Source organism: Bombina bombina, chromosome 9 (genome assembly GCF_027579735.1).
Source record: "Bombina bombina isolate aBomBom1 chromosome 9, aBomBom1.pri, whole genome shotgun sequence".
NCBI lineage: Eukaryota > Metazoa > Chordata > Amphibia > Anura > Bombinatoridae > Bombina > Bombina bombina.
In genome coordinates, this window is record NC_069507.1 from 168,910,305 (window position 1) to 168,934,897 (window position 24,593).

A 24,593-nucleotide genomic window follows, 5' to 3' on the forward strand; every position below is an offset into this window, starting at 1 on the left:
AATGACTGAAACTAAGGGTTCCGACAGGTGTGAGATTCTGCAGAATGTAAAGACTGAGCTAGTACCAAGATATTGTCTAAATAAGGAAACACCACAATGCCCCGCTCTCTCATTACAGAGAGTAGGGCACCAAGAACCTTTGAAAAGATTCTTGGAGCTGTCGCTAGGCCAAAAGGAAGAGCAACAAATAGGTAATGCTTGTCTAGAAAAGAGAATCTCAGAAACTGATAATGATCTGGATGAATCGGAATATGAAGATATGCATCATGCAAGTCTATTGTGGACATATAATGTCCTTGCTGAACAAAAAGCAGAATAGTCCTTAAAGTCACCATTTTGAAAGTTGGTACTCTTACATAACGATTCAAAATATTCAGATCCAGAACTGGTCTGAATGAATTTTCTTTCTTTGGGACAATGAATAGATTTGAATAAAACCCCAGACCCTGTTCCTGAAACGGAACTGGCATGATAACCCCTGAAAACTCCAGGTCTGAAACACACTTCAGAAAAGTCTGATCCTTTACTGAAATTGCTGGGATGCGTGAGAGAAAATATCTTCTCACAGGAAATCTTACTCTGAATCCTATTTGGTACCCCTGAGAGACAATACTCAGAATCCATTGATTTTGGACAGAATTTATCCAAATATCCTTGAAAAATCTTAATCTGCCCCCTACCAGCTAAGCTGGAATGAGGGCCGCACCTTCATGCGGACTTGGGAGCTGGCTTTGGTTTCTTAAATTGCTTGGATTAATTCCAATTTGAAGAAGGTTTCCAATTGGAAACAGATTCATTGGGGGAAGGATTAGGTTTCTGTTCCTTATTTTATCGAAAGGAACGAAAACGGTTAGATGCTTTAGATTCACCCTTAGGTCTTTTATCCTGAGGCAAAAAAACTCCCTTCCCTCCAGTGACAGTTGAAATAATCAAATCCAACTGAGAACCAAATAACTTATTACCTTGGAAAGAAAGCAATAGCAATCTGGACTTAAAAGTCATGTCAGCATTCCAAGATTTAAGCCACAAAGCTCTTCTAGCTAAAATAGCTAAAGACATAGATTTAACATCAATTTTGATGATATCAAAAATGGCATCACAAACAAAATGATTAGCATGTTGAAGCAAGTGAACAATGCTAGACAAATCAGAATCCAATTCTTGTTGCACTAAATTTTCCAACCAAAAAGTTGACGCAGCTGCAACATCAGCCAAAGAAATTGCAGGCCTGAGAAGATGACCCGAATACAAATAGGCTTTCTTTAGATAAGATTCAAGTTTCCTATCTAAAGGTTCTTTAAAAGAAGTTCTATCTTCCATAGGAATAGTAGTACGTCTAGCAAGAGTAGAGATAGCCCCATCAACTTTGGGGATCTTTTCTCAAAACTCCAATGTAACTGCTGGCAAAGGATAAAAAAATTTAAACCTTGAAGAGGGAATAAAATAAGTACCAGGCCTTAGAAATCATATCAGAAATAGCATCAGGAACTGAAAAAACCTCTGGAGTAACCACAGGAGGTTTATAAACAGAATTTAAACATTTACTAGTTTTAATATCAAGAGGACTAGTTTCCTCAATATCCAATGTAATCAACACTTCTTTTAACAAAGAATGAATATACTCCATTTTAAATAAATAAGTAGATTTGTCAGTGTCAATATCTGAGGAAGGATCTTCTGAAACAGATAGATCTTTATCAGAGGAGGATAATTCAGTATGTTGTCGGTCATTTGACATTTCATCAACTTTATGAGAAGTTTTAAAAGACCTTTTACGTTTATTAGAAGGCGGGATGGCAGACAAAGCCTTCTGAATAGAATGAGCAATACATTCTTTTAAATTCACAGGTATATCTTGTACATTAGATGTTGAAGGAACAGCAACAAGCAATGTACTATTGCTGATGGACACATTATCTGCATGTAAAAGTTTATCATGACAACTATTACAAACCACAGCTGAATATATAATCTCCACAAGTTTACAACAAATGCACTTAGCTTTGGTAGAACTGTTATCAGGCAGCAGGGTTCCAAAAGTGATTTCTGAGACAGGATTAGATTGAGAAATCTTCCAAAATGTAAGAGAAAAAACAACATATAAAGCAAAATTATCAATTTCCTTATATGGCAGTTTCAGGAATGGGAAAGAAATGCAAACAGCATAGCCCTCTGACATAGAAAAAAGGCAAGAGGCATATAGGAATGGGGTTTTAAATAATGAAATTATTTGGCGCCAAGTATGACGCACAACGTAACTGAAATTTTTCATTAACGACGCAACCTTGTGCAAGTAACTCAGCGTCAACTAAGATGCCGGAAATTACAAATTTGCATCATCGGACGTACCTTTGCGCCAAAAAATTCTCGTGACAAAAATGACGCAATAAACTTTGGCATTTATTCGCCCCCACGCGGGCCTAATTTTGCCTGCGAAATTGAAAGAAAAAAACAGTCAATTTGAAAAAAGACTAAACTCCAGGTAAGAATAATATTTCCTAAATATGTTTTTCCCCAAATATGAAACTGACAGTCTGCAAAAGGAAATACATAAACCTGACTCATGGCAAATATACTGTAAGTACAATACATATATTTAGAACTTTATATTAATGCATAAAGTGCCAAACCATAGCTGAGGGTGTCTTAAGTAATGAAAACATACTTACCGAAAGACACCCATCCACATATAGCAGATAGCCAAACCAGTACTGAAATGGTTATCAGTAGAGGTAATGGAATATGAGAGTATATCGTCGATCTGAAAAGAGAGGTAGGAGATAAATCTCTATGACCGATAACAGAGAACCTATGAAATAGATCTCCCATGAGGAAAACCATTGCATTCAATAGGTGATACTTCCTTCACGTCCCTCTGATATTCACTGTACTCTGAGAGGAACCGGGCTTCAAAATGCTGAGAAGCGCATATCAACGTAGAAATCTTAGCACAAACTTACTTCACCACCTCCATAGGAGGCAAAGTTTGTAAAACCGAATTGTGGGTGTGGTGAGGGGTGTATTTATAGGCATTTTGAGGTTTGGGAAACTTTTCCCCTCCTGGTAGGATTGTATATCCCATACTTCACTAGCTCATGGACTCTTGGCAATTACATGAAAAAAGTGTTGTTTTTTTCCATTTTTTTCCTCATATTTTATAAAAAAAATTTATAGTAAATTATAAGATATGATGAAAATAATTGTATCTTTAGAAAAACGGTATATAATATGTGTGGGTACAGTAAATGAGTAAGAGAAAAATTACAACTAAACACAAACACTGCAGAAATGCAAAAATAGCCTTGGTCCCAGACCGTCAACAAATGGAAAAGTGGTCCAGTCACGAAGGGATTAAAGGGATAATAAACCCAATTTTTTTTTCATGGTTCAGATAGAGCATTCAATTTTAAGCAACTTTCTAATTTACTCCTATTATCAAATTTTCTTCGTTCTCTTGCTATCTTTATTTAAAAAAGAAGGCATCTAAGCTAAGGAGACAGTCATTTTTTTGGTTCAGACCCTGGACAGCACTTGTTTAATGGTGGCTGACATTTAGCTACCAATCAGCAAGAACAACCCAGGTTGTGAACCAAAAATGGGCCGGCATCTAAACTTACATTATTGCTTTTCAAATAAAGATAGCAAGATAATGAAGAAAAATTGATAATAGGAGTAAATTAGAAAGTTACTTAAAATTGCATGCTCTATCTGAATCATGAAAGAAAAAAATTGGGTTCAGTGTCCCTTTAACATGATGTTTCCTTTTCCTGCTTCTTATTTAGAGCTTTGGGAAACTATTCCTAAACTAAATGTGGCTATTGTACTACTATTCTTCTGGAAGATAGTACCTCTTTTAGAGACTCCATGGACAGGAAGATAGAATCTTTCATAGAAAGGACTTTTTGCAAGCAGGTTTTTCTTTTTAGGCTAGCAATTACTATTGCTTGGGTTGCAGCAGCTTCTTCCATTGGGTGTAAGGATTTAATCTGAGCAGCATTATAAGGATTCTGATTTTTAAGAGTTTTCTAATCAATTAAAACTCTTAGAATCAGCTAATGCTTTCAATCATGATGTTGTTGTTGTTGATGTTTTTAGGATCAGCGCTAAGAATATGGCACTGGTAGTTTTGACTAGGAGGGCCTTGTGGCTGAAAGCATGGTCTGCTGACATGGTTTCTAAATCTAGACTTCTGTCTCTTCCTTTTAAGAGAAAGGTTTTGTTTCAGTCTGATGATATTATTTCTACAGTGACTGGTGGAAAGGTGCCTTTCTTCCTCAGGATAAGAAGTATAAGGGTAAATCCAGGGATTCTAACTGTTTTCATTCTTTTTTTTCTCAATCTAAGAACCAGAAGGCCTCCATTTCTTCATAGAAGCCGGGTCCTTCTGGTTTCTACTTGAAGCCAAACCCTAATTGGAACAGATTCAAACAGTCCTAAGATCCTGTTTCCACTACCAAGTCTGCATGAAGGCATAGCATCAGATACAGATCTTCTGGTAGGGGGCAGATTACGCCTTTTTCATGGGGATTGTTTTCATTCTGTTGACGATCCTTTTTCCCAAGGATACAGAATAGGTTTCAGATTGCCTCCCAGTTAAGGTTTATTCTGTCTCATGTTCCAAGGAGTCCTGTAAAGGCAAGAGTCTTTTTTCAGTCGATTGCAGATTTGGAGTCTATGCTCCATGTACTAAGCAGCAAAAGCTGCTCCGGAGCCCTATATGAGAGCCTGCTTCCCGCAATGTAAGAAGCAGCGGTCATTAGACACCCTACTCCACCTCTGAGGTGGCGAGGGAAAATCACCAAGAGCGAGCTCACTCTCTGTGATTGACAATCCCTTCTCTCAAGCAATTGGTCGCATGAGAGAAGGGGCGGACCTTACACGCTTACTTGAGCGTTTAATGATACATATGGGCAGCGGATCCTGTTCATCCACTGCCTGTATGTATCGAAGGCAAGTGGATAACTTATCGAGTTGAGAAGCTTGCCTGCTTGCTCTTTTGTACATGGAGCCCAATGGGTGTAATAGTTCCAGGTCCGGAATTAGAAAAGGTTCAGGGTTTCTATTTAAACCTCTTTCTTGTTCTGAAGAAGGAAGGAACATTCAAACCTGTCCTGGATTTTAAAACTTTAAACAAGTTTGGCAGGATTATTTATTTCTTCAAGATTTATATATGTACTGTAAACAGTATATATGATAGTTTTTTGCAAAATATAAATCTATACCTATATATCTATGAAAAAAGGCAGAGCAAACAAGTAAATTAGCGTACAGGAGCCCCAAAATAAAAATGAACAAAAATAATAATACTTGTAATAATACTGGTAATGGTAATAGTATAGATAAAGTTCTATAATAAAAATCACACAAAGAGGAAAGTTTCAGCACCAAAAGGATTATAAAATACTGTAATTACATAAACTGGGTACAATAGATATATTAAACTAGAAGCGCTTATCTCAAACTAAAATATGAATAACAAAAAGGATCAATATGTTGTCAATATTAATGCACACTTATGAACAGATTGATTAACCAATATTCTTACTGATAAATGTCTTTAATGTCCATAGGCTATGGCTTTTTCAAGTATAACAGGTATCCTCCAGCGTTACACACTGTGGATCAGTCACCTTTGAAACTGCTGCTCACAGGGGGTTGGCTGTTTGTCCTGCAGCCGAGAAGAATAATCCAAGGCAGAAAAAATCTGGAGCGCAAGAAGAAAAGGGAACTGCAATAGTGTGTGAGATCCAACAACAATTTTTATTTACACGCAAATAAAAACTACTCACAAAATTCCCAATTAGTTGAGCATATAATCAAAGATAAGGAGTACTCCGGTGTTTTTCTCACGGCTATGTATTTGCAAGAGTCGGCGTGTGACGTCACCACCCGATCTGTTACCGCGATAATTCGATCACACCTTTCTCCTCTATCAGCTGTCAAACAGTTCACATCAAAGTTCAAGCATTCAGCACCTCAACGCGTTTCCCCGCCTCCTCTGGCGACTTTCTCAAGAGTACCAAATGCTTACCATAGGCTCCTATTTATACTAATGTAATAATAGTGCCCCCTGCTGTCCAAAAGTAGCCCTTCAATAGAAACTATGCTGAATTTAATAATACAGGTATCCTTTTGTTTCAGCTTCGGGCAATATACCTATACATTGCGGTGTGTAGTATAATACATTATATATAAATAGCACAAGATTTAAAATACACAATAATCATAACATCATATATAATACATTCAATTACAATATTTGATACAATATATGATTTAAAAACACCACATCAAATTAAAAAACATATATTTTAGAAATTGACAATGTCCATAAAAACATTCAATTGACTATAAAACTTATAACATACAAAAAAATTTCTTTATTTCATAAATTATATTAAAATCAATTTCAACTGTATGTTGATATGTACATGTCAATTGAACTTTTGAATTCTCATAAAATACATATTCATATTCCGAATTAATTTAAAATCTGTTTTTTTTTTTTTAAAAAAACATTGAGAATTCATTCAAAAAGTATTAGAATAGTTCATTTATAAAAATATATTATTTTCTACACTAAAATAAAAATATATTATTTTCTACACTAAAATAAAAATATATAAAATCTAATATATATAAAAAATATAAAAAAATATAGGGATTTCTATTATTTCTCTACACCATTACCAACATACAAGGGAAGATTAATACTACTACACTACAATCCTAATTGGATTGTTTGAACACTATATAAATGCTGTAATATCTATATCTACATTCAAACCCTTGGGAGCGAGGGTACCTAATTTATGGATCCAAAAAGTTTCCCTCCTTCTCAATTTTAATAAGCGATCACCCCCCATAGGGTCTTTAGGAACAATTTGTATCCCTTTTATGGTCAGACTTGAAGGATCACAGTTATGTTTGTCTGAAAAATGTCTAGGGACACTATGTTTCAAAAGTGATTTTTTAATATTTGCAATATGTTCACTAAACCTTTTTGATAGAATTCTTTTGGTCCGGCCCTACATATACACTTTTACAGGTGATAAAAAAATTTACTTTAAATTCCTGTCCCGTTGTATTTGATTTGATTACTGATCTTTGTGAACTAATATTCTTACACATTGGGCAGCGAGATTTATTGCATTTATATGTTCCATTTAATTTCAAAAAAATTTTTTGGCTATTAGTTTTTGAGTCTCTATTTAGTTTGTTTGCATCTCTGAGTTTACTTCGGGCAACTAAATTCTTTAGATTAGTATTCTTTTTGAAAACCAAATTAGGTCTATTATCAAGTACTTTATTCAGTAAAGGATCCCTTGTTAACACCGACCAATATTTATTGAGGACCCCCTTAACTTTATTCACTCCCTCCCCATACTGAGTTATAAATTTTACTGTTGGAATTTAGAATCCCTAAATGCACTACAAGAAGAATCCAATATGGAACAAATTAGTGAAATGGAAAATGAAATCTGTAACCATAGTGATAAGAGGAAACAGTCCACTTTCTATCCAACATATGCTAAAGGAGAATATATTAAAACCTTTAAAAACCTAGTGGAAAAGGATTTGGAAAAATTAAATGTGGACACAGAGATAGCTGATAATTTGACTAAAAGTGAAAGAGTGAGTCTGAGGAAATTGATGGATAATACAAATATAAGTATCCGCCCTGCAGACAAGGGCGGGGGTATTGTTATCCAGGACAGGGAAGCATATGTAATGGAAGCATTATGCTTATTAGGGGATATTGAAACCTATAATAAATTAAAAAGCGATCCAACTAATATATTTTTGAAAGATCTTGATACATTGTTGAGAAATTGTTTGGATGATAAAATAATAACTAATGATGAATTTAAATTCTTATATCAGGATCATCCAAAGATTGCAACAATGTATCATTTACCTAAAATACACAAAACGCTTATAAATCCACCCTGTAGGCCTATAGTTTCTGGGATTGATTCCCTTACTGCAAATATCTCTAGTTATGTGGATTATTTTCTAAACCCACTAGTTTTAGACTTGAAGTCACATTTAAAAGATAGTATACATCTAATACATGAATTAAAGAATGTGGAGTGGAAAGAAGGGATGTATTTAATTACATGTGATGTCGCATCCCTCTACACTATAATTAAACATGATTTAGGTGTAGAGGCATGTAAATATTTTTTAGGTAATAAAGGTACGTTCCCAAACAAACAAATACAATTCCTTGAAAAATGTATCAGATATGTGTTAGAGCATAATTATTTTGTATTTGATAAAACATTCTACCACCAAAAATGTGGTACAGCGATGGGGACGAAATTCGCCCCATCATATGCAAATCTGTTTATGGGATTGTTTGAGGATAGATTAATTTGGAATGAAGGTAATATTTATAATGAACAGATTGTATTTTATAAGCTCTTCATTGATGATGTGTTTATGATTTGGGGAGGGTCTGAGGATGAAGCTAAAAAGTTTTTAGAGTATTTAAATTTTAATGTATAATGTATAACCTGGTTAGCAACATCCAAACTCAATGTATTGATTTTTTTAGATCTAAGTATATTTATAGAAAATAATGAAATTTTAACTAAGAATTTTAGAAAAGATGTAGACAGTAACGGCCTGCTTCATGCGAAAAGTGGACATTACAGTAAATGGATAAAAAAATATCCCTAAAAGCCAGTTTACAAGAATCAGGCGTAACTGTTCAAAAATCACTGATTACAAACAAGAGGCTGACATTTTACGTAAAAAATTTGTATCACGATCATACAATGAGACAGATCTCTCGAAAATAATGTCTGCTGTTGAAATGGATGATAGGGAAAAGTTACTTAGAAATAAGAAAAAAGTAATAGATGTAAATAAAAATCCACCAACAGTAAAATTTATAACTCAGTATGGGGAGGGAGTGAATAAAGTTAAGGGGGTCCTCAATAAATATTGGTCGGTGCTAACAAGTGATCCTTTACTGAATAAAGTACTTGATAATAGACCTAATTTAGTTTTCAAAAAGAATACTAATCTAAAGAATTTAGTTGCCCCAAGTAAACTCAGAGATGCAAACAAACTAAATAGAGACTCAAAAACTAATAGCCAAAATTTTTTTGAAATTAAATGGAACATATAAATGCAATAAATCTCGCTGCCCAATGTGTAAGAATATTAGTTCACAAAGATCAGTAATCAAATCAAATACAACGGGACAGGAATTTAAAGTAAAATTTGTTATCACCTGTAAAAGTGTATATGTAGTATATTTATTAGAGTGTGGGTGTGGCCTACAGTATGTGGGCCGGACCAAAATAATTCTATCAAAAAGGTTTAGTGAACATATTGCAAATATTAAAAAACCACTTTTGAAACATAGTGTCCCTAGACATTTTTCAGACAAACATAATTGTGATCCTTCAAGTCTGACCATAAAAGGGATAGAAATTGTTTCTAAAGACCCTATGGGGGGTGATCGCTTATTAAAATTGAGAAGGAGGGAAACTTTTTGGATCCATAAATTAGGTACCCTCGCTCCCAAGGGTTTGAATGTAGATATAGATATTACAGCATTTATATAGTGTTCAAACAATCCAATTAGGATTGTATTGAAATAGTATTAATCTTCCCTAGTATGTTGGTAATGGTGTAGAGAAATAATAAAAATCCCTATATTTTTTTATATTTTTTATATATATTAGATTTTATATATTTTTATTTTAGTGTAGAAAATAATATATTTTTATTTTAGTGTAGAAAATAATATATTTTTATAAATGAACTATTCTAATACTTTTTGAATGAATTCTCTTAATGTTTTTTAAAAAAAAAAACAGATTTTAAATTAATTCTGAATATGAATATGTATTTTAAGAGAATTCAAAAGTTGGATTGACGTGTACATATCAACATACAATTGAAATTGATTTTAATATAATTTATGAAATAAAGAAAATTTTTTGTATGTTATAAGTTTTATAGTCAATTGGATGTTTTTATGGACATTGTCAATTTCTAAAATATATGTTTTTTAATTTGATGTGGTGTTTTTAAATCATATATTGTATCAAATATTGTAATTGAATGTATTATATATGATGTTATGATTATTGTGTATTTTAAATCTTGTGCTATTTATATATAATGTATTATACTACACACCGCAATGTATAGGTATATTGCCCGAAGCTGAAACAAAAGGATATTATTAAATTCAGCATAGTTTCTATTGAAGGGCTACTTTTGGACAGCAGGGGGCACTATTATTACATTAGTATAAATAGGAGCCTATGGTAAGCATTTGGTACTCTTGAGAAAGCCGCCAGAGGAGGCGGGGAAACGAGTTGAGGCGCTGAATGCTTGAACTTTGATGTGAACTGTTTGACAGCTGATAGAGGAGAAAGGTGTGATCAAATTATCGCGGTAGCAGATCGGGTGGTGACGTCACACGCCGACTCTTGCAAAGACATAGCCGTGAGAAAAACACCGGAGTACTCCTTATCTTTGATTATATGCTCAACTAATTGGGAATTTTGTGAGTAGTTTTTATTTGCGTGTAAATAAAAATTGTTGTTGGATCTCACACTATTGCAGTTCCCTTTTCTTCTTGCGCTCCAGATTTTTTCTGCCTTGGATTATTCTACTCGGCTGCAACATAAACTGGGTACTTAATGTGCTATATTATCCAAGTACTGGTATGCGCTTATTGCATAAAATGTTACACAAACAAATGCCAGTTAGATCGAGCAAACAGTAGATAAACTGTGATAAATCCAATTTGCAGAGAAACGCGCATATACTGCACTTAAGCCTTACCACAAGGTTGTGGTATGAACACTGGAGTAGCTTGTCAGATGCCGTGTTGGTCCACAGGAGCTGTGTCTTGTGCAGTCTGCTTACCCTCACATGGATCGCTGCAAAAACCGCTACCTCCGACTCGTCTCTGCCCCCTCCTCAACCACGGGCGATAGCTGATGACATCATCAGTGTTCTTTACCTCCGCTTCTCATGCTGCTTGCTGCTAGTTTGTGTAAATATAGCTGTAATACCTCCCAGGGTCTGATATATGACCTGTGAACCTGTGCTCACTCTCCCCCAAATCCAGCAACAGGTTAGGAAAAACAAGACGTCAGGAGCACCAGGCAGATCCAATAGTAAAATGTAAGTTTTATTTTTGCTTACAGCAGCTTCATATATAAAAAAACAACAAAATTGATTCAAAACATCATGAACAGAGTAGAGTACCTGGTGTTGTATTTTGCCCAGAAATCAACTTCACCCAGCAGTGATTCAAACCTTCTCCCAGCTGATGAGTGGCAAAAACCACGAAACAGCCTGTCCTGGGATGGTTAGGAATCACTGCACTAACCCTAGCTAAGCTTATAAGCTGTGTGAACAACGATGCTTTGGTGTAAAGGGAATCTGCTGAAAAGCAGACTTGAAGTAAAAAGGTGTGTCATTGTGAACCTCATTTGCATATCTTACCCAGAATCTTTTGCTGCATTGGAAACAATGTAATTCAGAGGTTTTCTGTGGGAAAAACAAGTCTTCTGACCTGTCTAGATTTGTTAATGAACTACACAATGAGTTATTTTCTCTATATTTTAAGCGTAGTGGAGGATTTTAAACTCACTTTTTACCTCCCCCTAATTTTAAATGTTGCTGTATTTAGCCCAGAAATCAACTTCACCCAGCAGTGATTCAAACCTTCTCCCAGCTGATGAGTGGTAAATACCACAAAACAGTCTGTCCTGGGATGGTTATAAATCACTGCACTAACCCTAGCTAAGCTTATAAGCTGTGTGAACAGCGATGCTTTGGGGCTCATTTATCAAGCTCCGAACGGAGCTTGTGGGCCCGTGTCTCTGGTGAGTCTGAAGACTCGGCAGAAACAGCAGTTATGAAGCAGCGGTCTAAAGACTGCTGCTCCATAACCCTGTCCGCCTGCTCTGATGAGGCGGACAGGAATTGCCAGAAATCAACCCGATCAAATACGATCGGGTTGATTGACATCTCCCTGCTGGCGGCCGATAGGCCGCGAGTCTGCAGGGGGCGGCGTTGCACCAGCAGCTCTTGTGAGCCGCTGGTGCAATGCTGAATGCAGAGAGTATATTGCTCTCCGCATTCAGCGAGGTCTTGCGGACCTGATCCGCACAGTTGGATCAGGTCCTCAAGACCTTTGATAAATAGGCCCCTTTGGCTTAAAGGGAATCTGCTGAAAAGCAGACTTGAAGTAAAAAAGTGTGTCATTGTGAACCTCATTTGCATATCTTACCCAGAATCATTTGCTGCATTGGAAACAATGTAAATCAGAGGTTTTCTGTGGGGAAAACAAGCCTTCTGGCCTGTCTATATTTGTTAATGAACTACACAATGAGTGTCTCTCTCTCTCTTCTCTATCTATTCTCTCTCTCTTCTCTCTCTCTCTTCTCTCTCTCTCGACATTTTCTTCTAAGTGAAGAAAATTTGAATGTAAAATATTTACATGTAAAACTCTGTTTGGGCCTGGACTGTATTCTCTAATTGATACAGTTACTGGGGGTAAGGGAACTTTTCTGCACCATTATAATCTAAGGGTAAGCTTATATCTGCTGGGCGTTTTCATAATATTTTTGGCAACCTGAGGCTCAGAAAGATTCCCCATCTGCCCAGAGTCCTGGCTATTCCAAATCTTCTTGGAAGTCTAAGTCTTCTTGGTCCAAAAACAAACAGTCCAAGAAGTATACCGCACCTCCCAAGACCGCATGAAGATGCAGCCCCCATACCAGATCAGTCTCTGGTGGGAGACAGATTGAGTCTCTTTTGAGAGGCTTGGGATAGTCTGTTCAGCATCCCAGGGTATTGCAAATAGTTTCCCAGGGGTATCGAATATGGTTTTGTTCAAGGCCTCATCAGGAAGATTATTTCTGTCTCAAGGGACTCGAGATTGTTTAAAGGCCCAAGCTTTCTTGACATGTGTGAGAGATCTGGAATTAATGGGAGTTATTACTCCAGTTCCAACTTAAAAATGAATCCAGGGGATTTATCCAAATCTCTTTTTAATACAAAAGAAAGAGGGTATTTTCTGGCCTATTTTGGATCTCAAAATTTTGAACAAATATTTGAAAGTTGCAACTTTTAAGATGGGGGCAATTTGCACTTTACTTCCTTTAGTGAAAGACGGTCAGTCTTTTCTCTGCAATAGACTTAAAAGATGCATACTTGGGGCGGAGCCTAGCCAGCAAGGGAAATGGCTGTGTGACCGAGTAGCTCCTAGGCCCATGTTCCCCAAGATCTAATCGCACTACCAGCAATGACCTCCAATACACCTAAAATAAGAGTCCCTAAACACCCCAGTGACAGTGGCAGCAGGGAGGAACTTAGCAAGTGGCCACACACAATATACCCGCCGCAACAGATCCGGTTACCTAAGACACGGGGACTTGGCACCCGCGTAAGGGGAGCGACAAGCACAGAAATATCAACACAAAACCCCGGCAATACAGGCCTCACAAAAGAAGATATTCTACCACTATGTACCAAAAATGATCTCAAAGAAATGATGTCAGAAGTGAAGAATTGGTACGGGGATTTGAAGAAAGATTTAACCTTTTAATGCCGTTATGCCGTTCTATTCCGTCATAATTACACTGGGCTTTAAAGCCGTTATGACGGACTAGAACGTCATAACAAACGGCTGTCCTGAAGCCTTCTGTGCTTCAAGGACTTGATCGTGGTCTGGAGGGCGTTCCTAGGGTTGTAGGGACGCCCCCCAGATGCGATCCAATAATTGAAATCTCGCGATCGTGCATACAGGTGTTCCGATGCAGGCACTTTAACCCTGTCACTAAAGGGTTAATGCGGGTGACCCATAGAGTTACCATACTAGAAGAGAGCCACAACACAATGGATAGAGACATCCAACACATGTCTAGATTAGCATATGATCAAGAAGACACTATACAACATCTATTAGAGAAGGTTGAAGACCTAGATAATAGGGGCAGAAGAAACAACCTAAGAATAAGGGGTATACCAGAGTCAATTCAACCTGTGGCACTGGAGGGATGTCTACAGGATTTATTCAGAACACTTAAAGGCAACAATAGTGCACCAGAAATAGTGCTTGAGAGAGCTTACAGAGCACTTAGGGCAAAACCACCGCCCAAGGCCCCCCCGAGAGACGTCATAATCAAAGTGCTCCACTTTAAAGACAAAGAAGAGATACTGAGACATGCTCGACTGAGACAAAACATCACACACGCAGGAAACAGGATCCAAATCTTCCAGGACCTTAGCCCAGCAACACTTAAAAAGAGAAGAGATCTTGATTACATCACTAGTACCCTGAGGGAGCAGAAAATTGCATACAAATGGGTCTTTCCAGTCTGCATAATAGCAAGCAAAGGGAACACAACAGCTATCTTCAGAAGGAAAGAGGATCTTCCACGCTTCTGCGAGGCCTTGCAACTTAACATCCCAGAGCCAGAATTTGAGGATCATACAGGAAGAGATCTGCCACTTCACAGTCGCAACTCGCAACAATCGACAAAAAGGTTAACAGCAGCAGCCACTATGTCACCAACAGAAGTCATTGAAGATGAAAACCATAGACATGTTGAATGATACAGCAATCTATACTCCAGGGACAATTGTAACTGGGACTCTGACCGCAAACAGATGATAACAGGTCGTATGCTAATAACATGTATATGTTAAATTTTTCTTACAGGTTAGGTCTGGGGACAGGGATACTGCCCCAGTTGTGTTATTTTGTACTGTATTGTATTGATCTGTTCAATTTATGCAAAAAAGTTTGCTAGCATAAGTTAATTTTTGAGTTAATTATTGAAAGTTGTCAAGTTTAATTGATTGTAATTGTGACCTAACTGCTGGGAAAAATTGCAATAGATAAACCTCTGTACCACCACAGGTTGGGTGCAAACCACTACCTCTTAAATCACTCACACTACTCATATAACACACAAGACTGCAACAAACACATAGACTGCAACCCAGGAGAACTCAAAACCCTATTCTATCAGCTCCCCTTAGAGAATTGAAATACTGAGACTTAGACCCCATAGAAGTAGAATAGCCACTCATTGACAAGTATTTAGTACACGAGACAGGACCTGAACCATGCCACAGAGATCAATAAAATTGATAACCATTAACCCAAAAGGACTTAACAGTCCAGAAAAGCATTCAATTGCCTTTAATCAACTACACAAAACCTCGGGGGATATACTGTATGTGCAAGAGACGCACTTTAGGAAAGGTAGAGAACCTAAGTTTATTAACAACAGGTATAAAACCGCCTTCCTGGCGTTAGGTACATCCAAGAAAGGGAGGGTAGGTATCTTTCTGAGAAATAACATACACTTCAGCTAGACAACCATACTTAAGGAACCCAACGGCGCATACATTATAATGATTGGCCTGCTCTATAACACCCCAGTTACACTTGCGAATGTATATCTACCGAATACAGGACAGCAACAGACGTTCAAACAGGTATCCCAGTTACTATTGGAACATGCATAAGGCATCATACTACTGGGGGGGACCTTAATCTACCATTGGACCCGATACTTGACACCTCACTAGGTAAGACTAGCACACCCCAAAAGGTGATAAAAGCCATACAAACACAGTTACTCCAACTCAAACTACATGACGTATGGAGATCAAAGTATCCAGGCACAAAAGACTACACATTTTACTCACACCCGCACAATATCTACACCAGAATAGACTACATAATCACAGATCAAATAGGCCTAGCCCTAGTAGAAGAATCCACCATACTACCGACTACGTGGTCTGACCGTGCGCCAGTGCAATGCACGATTAACTGGCCAAATATACCTATTACAATGAGTGGGGTGTGGTAAACTGAGGTTAGATGACATCGGAGGAGCTCTTCTGGATCGATCGGTGAACCCGGCGTGGTGAAGATAAGGTAGGAAGATCTTCAGGGGCTTAGTGTTAGGTTTATTTAAGGGGGGTTTGGGTTAGATTAGGGGTATGTGGGTGGTGGGTTGTAATGTTGGGGGGGTATTGTATGTTGTTTTTTTTACAGGCAAAAGCGCTGAATTCTTTGGGGCATGCCCCGCAAAGGGCCCTTTTCAGGGCTGGTAAGGTAAAAGAGCTTTGAAATTTTTTAATTTAGAATAGGGTAGGGCATTTTTTTTTATTTTGGGGGGCTTTGTTATTTTATTAGGGGGCTTAGAGTAGGTGTAATTAGTTTAAAATTGTTGTAATATTTTTCTAATGTTTGTAAATATTTTTTTATTTTTTGTAACTTAGTTCTTTTTTATTTTTTGTACTTTAGTTAGTTTATTTCATTGTATTTATTTGTAGGTATTGTATTTAATTAATTTATTGATAGTGTAGTGTTAGGTTTAATTGTAGATATTTGTAGGTATTGTATTTAATTAATTTATTGATAGTGTAGTGTTAGGTTTAATTGTAACTTAGGTTAGGATTTATTTTACAGGTAATTTTGTAATTATTTTAACTAGGTAGCTATTAAATAGTTATTAACTATTTAATAGCTATTGTACCTTGTTAATATAATTACAAAGTTGCCTGTAAAATAAATATTAATCCTAAAATAGCTACAATATAATTATAATTTATATTGTAGCTATATTAGGGTTTATTTTACAGGTAAGTATTTAGCTTTAAATAGGAATAATTTATTTAATGATAGTTAATTTATTTCGTTAGATTTAAATTATATTTAAGTTAGGGGGGTGTTAGGGTTAGAGTTAGACTTAGCTTTAGGGGTTAATATATTTATTATAGTAGCTGTGTGGTCCGGTCGGCAGATTAGGGGTTAATTATTGTAGGTAGGTGGAGGCGACGTTGGGGGCGGCAGATTAGGGGTTAATAAATATAATATAGGGGTCGGCTGTGTTAGGGGCAGCAGATTAGAGGTACATAGGGATAATGTAGGTTGCGGCGGTGTACGGAGCGGCAGATTAGGGGTTAAAAATATATGCAGGTGTCAGCGATAGCGGGGGCGGCAGATTAGGGGTTAATAAATATAATATAGGGGTCGGCGATGTTAGGGGCAGCAGATTAGGGGTACATAGGGATAATGTAGCTGGCGGCGGTGTACGGAGCGGCAGATTAGGGGTTAAAAAATTTTAATAGAGTGGCGGCGATGTGGGGGGACCTCGGTTTAGGGTACATAGGTAGTTTATGGGTGTTAGTGTACTTTAGAGCACAGTAGTTAAGAGCTTTATAAACCGGCGTTAGCCCAGAAAGCTCTTAACTACTGACTTTTTTCTGCGGCTGGAGTTTTGTCGTTAGATTTCTAACGCTCACTTCAGCCAAGACTCTAAATACCGGCGTTAGAAAGATCCCATTGAAAAGATAGGATACGCAAATGGCGTAGGGGGATCTGCGGTATGGAAAAGTCGCGGCTGCAAAGTGAGCGTTAGACCCTTTCCTGACTGACTCCAAATACCAGCGGGTGGTAAAAACCAGCGTTAGGAGCCTCTAACGCTGGTTTTGATGGCTACCGCCCAACTCTAAATCTAGGCCTAAGTATTTAGAATATTTGGCGCCTGTGCTGATTGGAATTCGTCTTGTTTTAAACTAAATTAATACCAACCATTCGAGGAACATTTGTTTTCCTTTGCTTTAAACAAATATACATGTTCCACCGCTGCAGGTGAAAACACGGACCTTCTCCTTCAGTGCAGGCCCTGGGAGCCGCCGCCCTAGCACGGCCGGGGCTCTGGGAAGAATAGGAGCTGGTTAGCGCAGCTATCCAGTGCACTTAGGTAAGTATTTTAAAATATTTAAAGGAAATGGATGAATACTACCGAATTCATGAAATATTTTATAATACAGCCACATAAAGTGGACAACCCTCAGCTAAAAGACTGATGTGCAAGATATCTAAGCTGAGTGCTCTCTGTAGATCTGACCACTCCTTTAGCAAATGAATACGATTTTAATCCAAAACATATATTTAATACTCAGTCTAATATGAATGACAAACAATTTAAACTTAATAATATTTCAACCAAAAAAGATGCAAACACATTTTTTTAACACACATATGAGGTTAACTCTGCTTGTAATCTTAGCCCCTGTTTTTTTTTTCTTTTTAAATTCACATTGTCCAAGGATGAAATTGCATCATAAATGGTCTGTAGAGTTTAAGAATTTTTACCAAAATTCTCTCCATGCAAATATGATTATTTACTAGGCTTGTGCATATGTTTCGTTACGAATGTGAATTTGTGAAAAAAATAAATATCTCAATGCATGCACTAATTTAAAGAAATGGAACAAATACGTATTCAATCCATCAGTATTCATTAGTTTCCTTTGCATTAGCTTTAACGGGTTAAACGATTACCTTTAACGCACTGGAGAGCCCGGCTAATCCTGACCGTTCTTCACAGACCATCAGACTGGCATGCTAGAGAGGAATATTTATATTTGTTTGAAAAAAACAAATGTGAGTGTTCCCCGAACATTCAGTTATCATTTAGTTTAATACCAAATAGTGTAGCAGATGAATATTTGGAAAACTAATTTTTTATTGATTATTTGTTCTGAAAGATTCGTCCAAAACTATTTTTTTGCTGCTGCACATGTCTATTATTTACTGACAATCAAACACACCAAAATGAACACCTACAGAAATGTATATTTTAGTAAATACATCTGCTATAAAATATACAAGATCTCTTAAATTGAAACCCACTGAGAATCAAAATGTGATCGCTAATAAATTACCCCACATCTGTCATATTTAAAAATTACCATCTCAAGTAGTTATTGATAGGATAGGTTGATAACTGTGATACATTTCTGTTAAGAGAAAACTATGAAAGATATTCTAAAATGTACTATATAATATGGAATGTTCCAGAAATGTCAAATATTTACTGATGATATTATTAATCCAGAAAGATATAATTTGATAATATAGATGTATTAAACATCTGTTGTGATTTACAACAAAATACAGAGCCAGCAATTTTTAAGTATTACAATTCAGCTGAGAAATTTAGCAGTTCAATATTATCTATCTTAGTAAGGTCTTGTAGCTACACTAATAGATCACAGATTAGCAGATTGATGTAGGATGTCGACTTGTCACAAGTACCATATGGATGATGTGAATGTGGATCATAAGATACTAGTAAAACAAAAAAAGTTGTTTCAATTAATGTGCCACATATTTCATATGTTTAATATAATAGCACAGGATCTGTCCCAATACAATAGTTTTTAGTATTAATGTGAACAGAAGAAGCAACAAAACGCCAATAGCACTGAAAAATGTGTCATCTACCATTTATTAAACTATAGGATATAAAAAAATTGTATCTGGAATTACAGAGAACAGATATTGAGAAGCTTTTGTTGTGATAATGGGTCATTTGCACTAAATTGAGAACGTTCTCTGAAGCACAGGTGACATACAGTGGCCTATAGTTATCAAGGTCTGGCGGACCTGATCCGACACTGCGGATCAGGTCCACCAGTCCTCGCTGAATACGGCGAGCAATACGCTCGCCGTATTCAGCATTGCACCAGCAGCTCACAAGAGCTGCTGGTGCAACGCCGCCCCCTGCAGACTCGCGGCCAATGGGCCGCCAGCAAGGGGGTGTCAATCAACCCGATCGTACTTGATCGGGTTGATATCTGGCGATGTCTGTCCGCCTGCTCAGAGCAGGCGGACAGGTTATGGAGCAGCGGTCTTTGTGACCGCTGCTTCATAACTGCTGTTTCTGGCGAGTCTGAAGACTCGCCAGAAACACGGGGCATCAAGCTCCATACAGAGCTTGATAAATATGCCCCAGTGTATTAAATACTGGTGTATTCTGGGAACTATTAAATTGACATGACAGAGGCTCTTACAGTAACCCCTCATAATTAAAGGGACAGTCTACTCCAAAATGTTTATTGTTTGAAAAGATAGATAATTCCTATATTAAAGGACCCCTCAATGCATTAGAATTTTATAATTAACAAGTACATAATAAAAAGACAATGCAATAGCATTTACTCTGAATTTCAAATAAGCAGCAGATTTTTTTCTGTCAAATTTATTTTTTCTCCCATTTTACGCCCCCTATCTCATGTGACAGACATCAACCAATCACAGACTGGTATACGTATACCCTGTGAGCTTGTGCACATGCTCAGTAGGATCTTGTTCCCCAGAAAGTGTAAATATAAAAAGACTGCAAAAATTGATAATGAAAGTAAATTGGAAAGTGTCTTAAAACTGCATGCTCTATCTGAATCATAAAGGTTTATTTTGACTTGTTTCCCTTTAACTATTCCCTAGTTTTGCCTAACTTTTTACCTCAGTGATTACTTTCAGCTAGATTATGGGTTTTGAGTGCTATAGGGAAATTAACGACCGCCACAAAAGCGGCGGTATTTAACCTCCCTATAGCGCTACTATTACAGGTTTACAAAAAGCAGGCTTGTATGGGCGATATGGTGGCGTTGAGCTCCATGCTTCACCCAAATACAAGCGCTGCTTTGACGTGCTTGTGCACGATTTCCCAATAGACATCTATAGGGAGAGCCGGCAAAAAAAAAGCCTAACACCTGCGATCAAGGAAACAAAAGCTCTGTAACGCAGCCCCATTGATGTCTATGGGGAAAGAATTTTGTTATGTTTAAACCTAACACCCTAACATAAAAACCACATCTAAACACCCCTAATCTGCTGCCCCTAACATCGCCGCCACCTACATAAAACTATTAACACCTAATCTGCCGCTCCCGATATTCCCGCCACCTAAATACACTTATTAACCCCTAATCTGCCGCCCTTAAAGGATTACTTTCTGTTATAATTTTTAAGATAAACAACTAACATATTAAAGTTAATAAACATTAATTAAAACCTACTGACCTATATTTTCTCCAAAACAAAGTTTCATAACGTTCTAAAAGTTATATATTTTATTCGCTGATGATGTCACGTTATCCTGCCCACTATTTTCAGCACTGAGTGTTCAAAATACTTAAACCAATAACTTTGTGTTTAAAGCGCCATTTTGAAACCTAGGTATTGTAAACGGATTGGTACAGAGCAAAGGATACCCACGGAGTGGGTTTGGAAAACAATTAAAATTGCAGACAAGATTTCTGATATACGGTAGAGATATGTTAATGAAATGCTATTGATAAAAAGCGTATTTGGGGTAGTTAGTTAGTAACAGGCATAGAAAATATTTACTTACAGTGGCCCTTTAACATCGCTGCCACCTACATTACAGTTATTAACCCCTAATCTGCTGCCCACAATGTTTCCGCCACTATACTGAAGTTATTAACCCCTAAACCTCTGGCCTCCAACATCACTAAGACTAAATAAATATATTAACCCCTAAACCAAACCCTAACCCTAACGTAACCCTAACCCTAAGCATAACCCTAACGTAACCCTAACCCTAAACATAACCCTAACGTAACCCTAAGCCTAAGTCTAACCCTAACCCTAACACCCCAAACAAATATAATTAAAATAAATCTAAATAAAACTTTCAATTATTAACTAAATAATACCTATTTAAAACTAAATACATACCTGTAAAATAAAACCTAAGCTAGCTACAAAATAACTAATAGTTATATTGTAGCTAGCTTAGGTTTTATTTTTATTTAACAGGTACGTTTGTATTTATTTTAACTAGGTAGACTAGTTAGTAAATAGTTATTAACTATTTAATAACTACCTAGCTAAAATAAATGCAAAGTTACCTGTAAAGTAAAACCTAACACTAAAAAGCTAACATTACAATAAAATAAATTAAATTAAATTAATAAAATACAATTATCTAAATTACAAAAAAAATAAACACTAAATTACACAAAATAAAAAACCAAATTATCAAAAATAAAAAGAATTACACCTAATCTAATAGCCCTATCAAAATAAAAAAGCCCACCCAAAATAAAAAAAAACCTAGCCTACACTAAACTGCCAATGGCCCTTAAAAGGGCCTTTTGCGGGTCATTGCCCCAAAAAATTCAGCTCTTTTACCTGTAAAAAAAAATACAGACAACCCCCCCAACAGTAAAACCCACCGCCCACACAACCGAACCCCCCAAATAAAAACCTATCTAAATAAACCTATGCTAACCATCGCCCTAAAAAAGGGCATTTGGATGGGCATTGCCCTTAAAAGGGCATTTTGCTCTTTTACTGCCCAAACCCTAAGCTAAACATAAAACCCACCCAATGAACCCTTAAAAAAAAACCTAACACTAACCCCTGACGATCCACTTACAGTTTTCGAAGACCGGACATTCATCCTCTTCCAGGCGGCAGAAGTCTTTATCCAAGCGGGCCGTAGTCCTCAACGAAGCCGGCAGAAGTCTTCATCCAAAAGGCATCTTCTATCTTCATCCATCTGGCACGGAGAGGGTCCATCTTCAAGACATCCGGCACGGAGCATCCTCTTCTTCCGATGGTCAACGTAGAATTAAGTTTCCATTTAAGGTACGTCATCCAAGATGGCGTCCCTCACATTCTGATTGGCTGATAGAATTCTATCAGCCAATAGGAATTAAAGGAGAAAAAATCCTATTGGCTGTTGCAATCAGGCAATAGGATTGAGCTTTCATCCCATTGGCTGATCCAATCAGCCAATAGAATGCGAGCTCAATCCTATTGGCTGATTGGATCAGTCAATAGGATTAAAGCTCAATCCTATTGGCTGATTGCAACAGACAATATGATTTTTTCCCCTTTAATTCCTATTGACTAATAGAATTCTTAAAGGGAAATTTCATTCTATGTTGACAATCGGAAGAAGAGGATGCTCCGCTCCGGATGTCTTGAAGATGGACCCACTCCGCTTCGGATGGATGAAGATAGAGGATGCCATCTGGATGAAGACTTCTGCCGCCTGGATGAGGATGGAAGTCCTGTCTTCAAAAACTGTAAGTGGATCGTCGGGGGTTAGTGTTAGGTTTTTTAAGGGTTTATTGGGTGGGTTTTATTTTTAGCTTAGGGTTTGGGCAATGTAAAAGAGCTAAATATCCTTTTAAGGGCAATGCCCATCCAAATGCCCTTTTCAGGGCAATGGTTAGTTTAGGTTTATTTAGATATCATTTTATTTAAGGGGTTTGGTTGTGTGGGTGGTGGGTTTTACTGTTGGGGGGTTGTTTGTATTTTTTTTTTACAGGTAAAAGAGCTGATTTCTTTGGGGCAATGCTACTCAAAAGGCCCTTTTAAGGGGCATTGGCAGTTTAGTGTAGGCTAGGGTTTTTTTCATTTTGGGTGGGCTTTTTTATTTTGATAGGGCTATTAGATTAGGGGTAATTCATTTTTATTTTTGATAATTTCATTTTTTATTTTGTGTAATTTAGATAATTGTATTTGATTAATTTAAATTATTTTATTTTATTGTAATGTTAGGTTTTATTGTAAGGCAGGTTAGGTTTTATTTTACAGGTAAATTAGTATTTATTTTAACTAGGTAGTTAGTAAATAGTTAATAACTAATTACTAGTCTACCTAGTTAAAATAAATACAAACTTACTTGTGAAATAAAAATAAAACCTAAGATAGCTACAATATTATAACTATTAGTTATTTTGTAGCTAGCTTAGGTTTTATTTTATAGGTATTTATTTTTAAATAGGTATTATTTAGTTAATAATAGTAAGTTTTATTTAGATTTATTTTAATTATATTTAAGTTAGGGGGTGTTAGGCTTAGGGTTACGTTAGGGTTAGAGTTATGTTAGGGTTAGGTTTAGGGGTTAATAAGTTTATTATAGTGGCGATGTGGGTGGATTGCAGATTAGGGGTTAATAATATTTAAATAGGAGTTAATAGGTAGTTTATGGGTGTTAGTGTACTTTGTAACGGTTTGGTTAGGAGTTTTATGCTACATATTTGTAACATAAAACTCATAACTACTGACTTTAGATTGTGGTACAAATCTTGTCATTTTAGGCTGTACTGCTCACTTTTTGGCCTCACAGCAAAACTCGTAATACCGGCGCTATAGGAGTCCCATTGAAAAAGGACTTTTCTTAAAGTGCAGTACTGACGTTGTGTGACGGCCAAAAAGGTGTGCGGTACACCTATTCTGACAAGACTTGTAATAGCGGCGTTAGTGAAAAAGCATTGCTATGAAGCATAGCGATGCTTTTTCACTCATAACGCAAAACTCGTTATCTAGCTGTTTGTATCTAAGCCTCTGCACACTTCCCGCTTATCTCAGCAATTTACAGACTTGCATCTTAGCTAATCAGTGCTGACTCATGAATAACTCCACTGGAGTGAGCACAATTGTATCTATATGGCACACATGAACTAGCAGTGTCTTGCTGTGAAAAGCTATAAAATGCACTGAGATAAGAGGTGGTCTGTAGTTACTTAAAGACAGGCAGAAATTTAGAGGTTTAAAGGTTATAAAGAATATTAAAGTGATTGTAAGCTAACCAAATATCATATATGTAATATTTGCCATTAAAAAAAGAATATGTGTATTTTTTTTCTTTTTAATCTATCCATGGAAAGAGTTAAATCCATGACTATAGTAAGGTTTCTTTTACAATGTTATGCCGGCCCGCTGTGATGAAGCGTATGTAGAGAGTGGG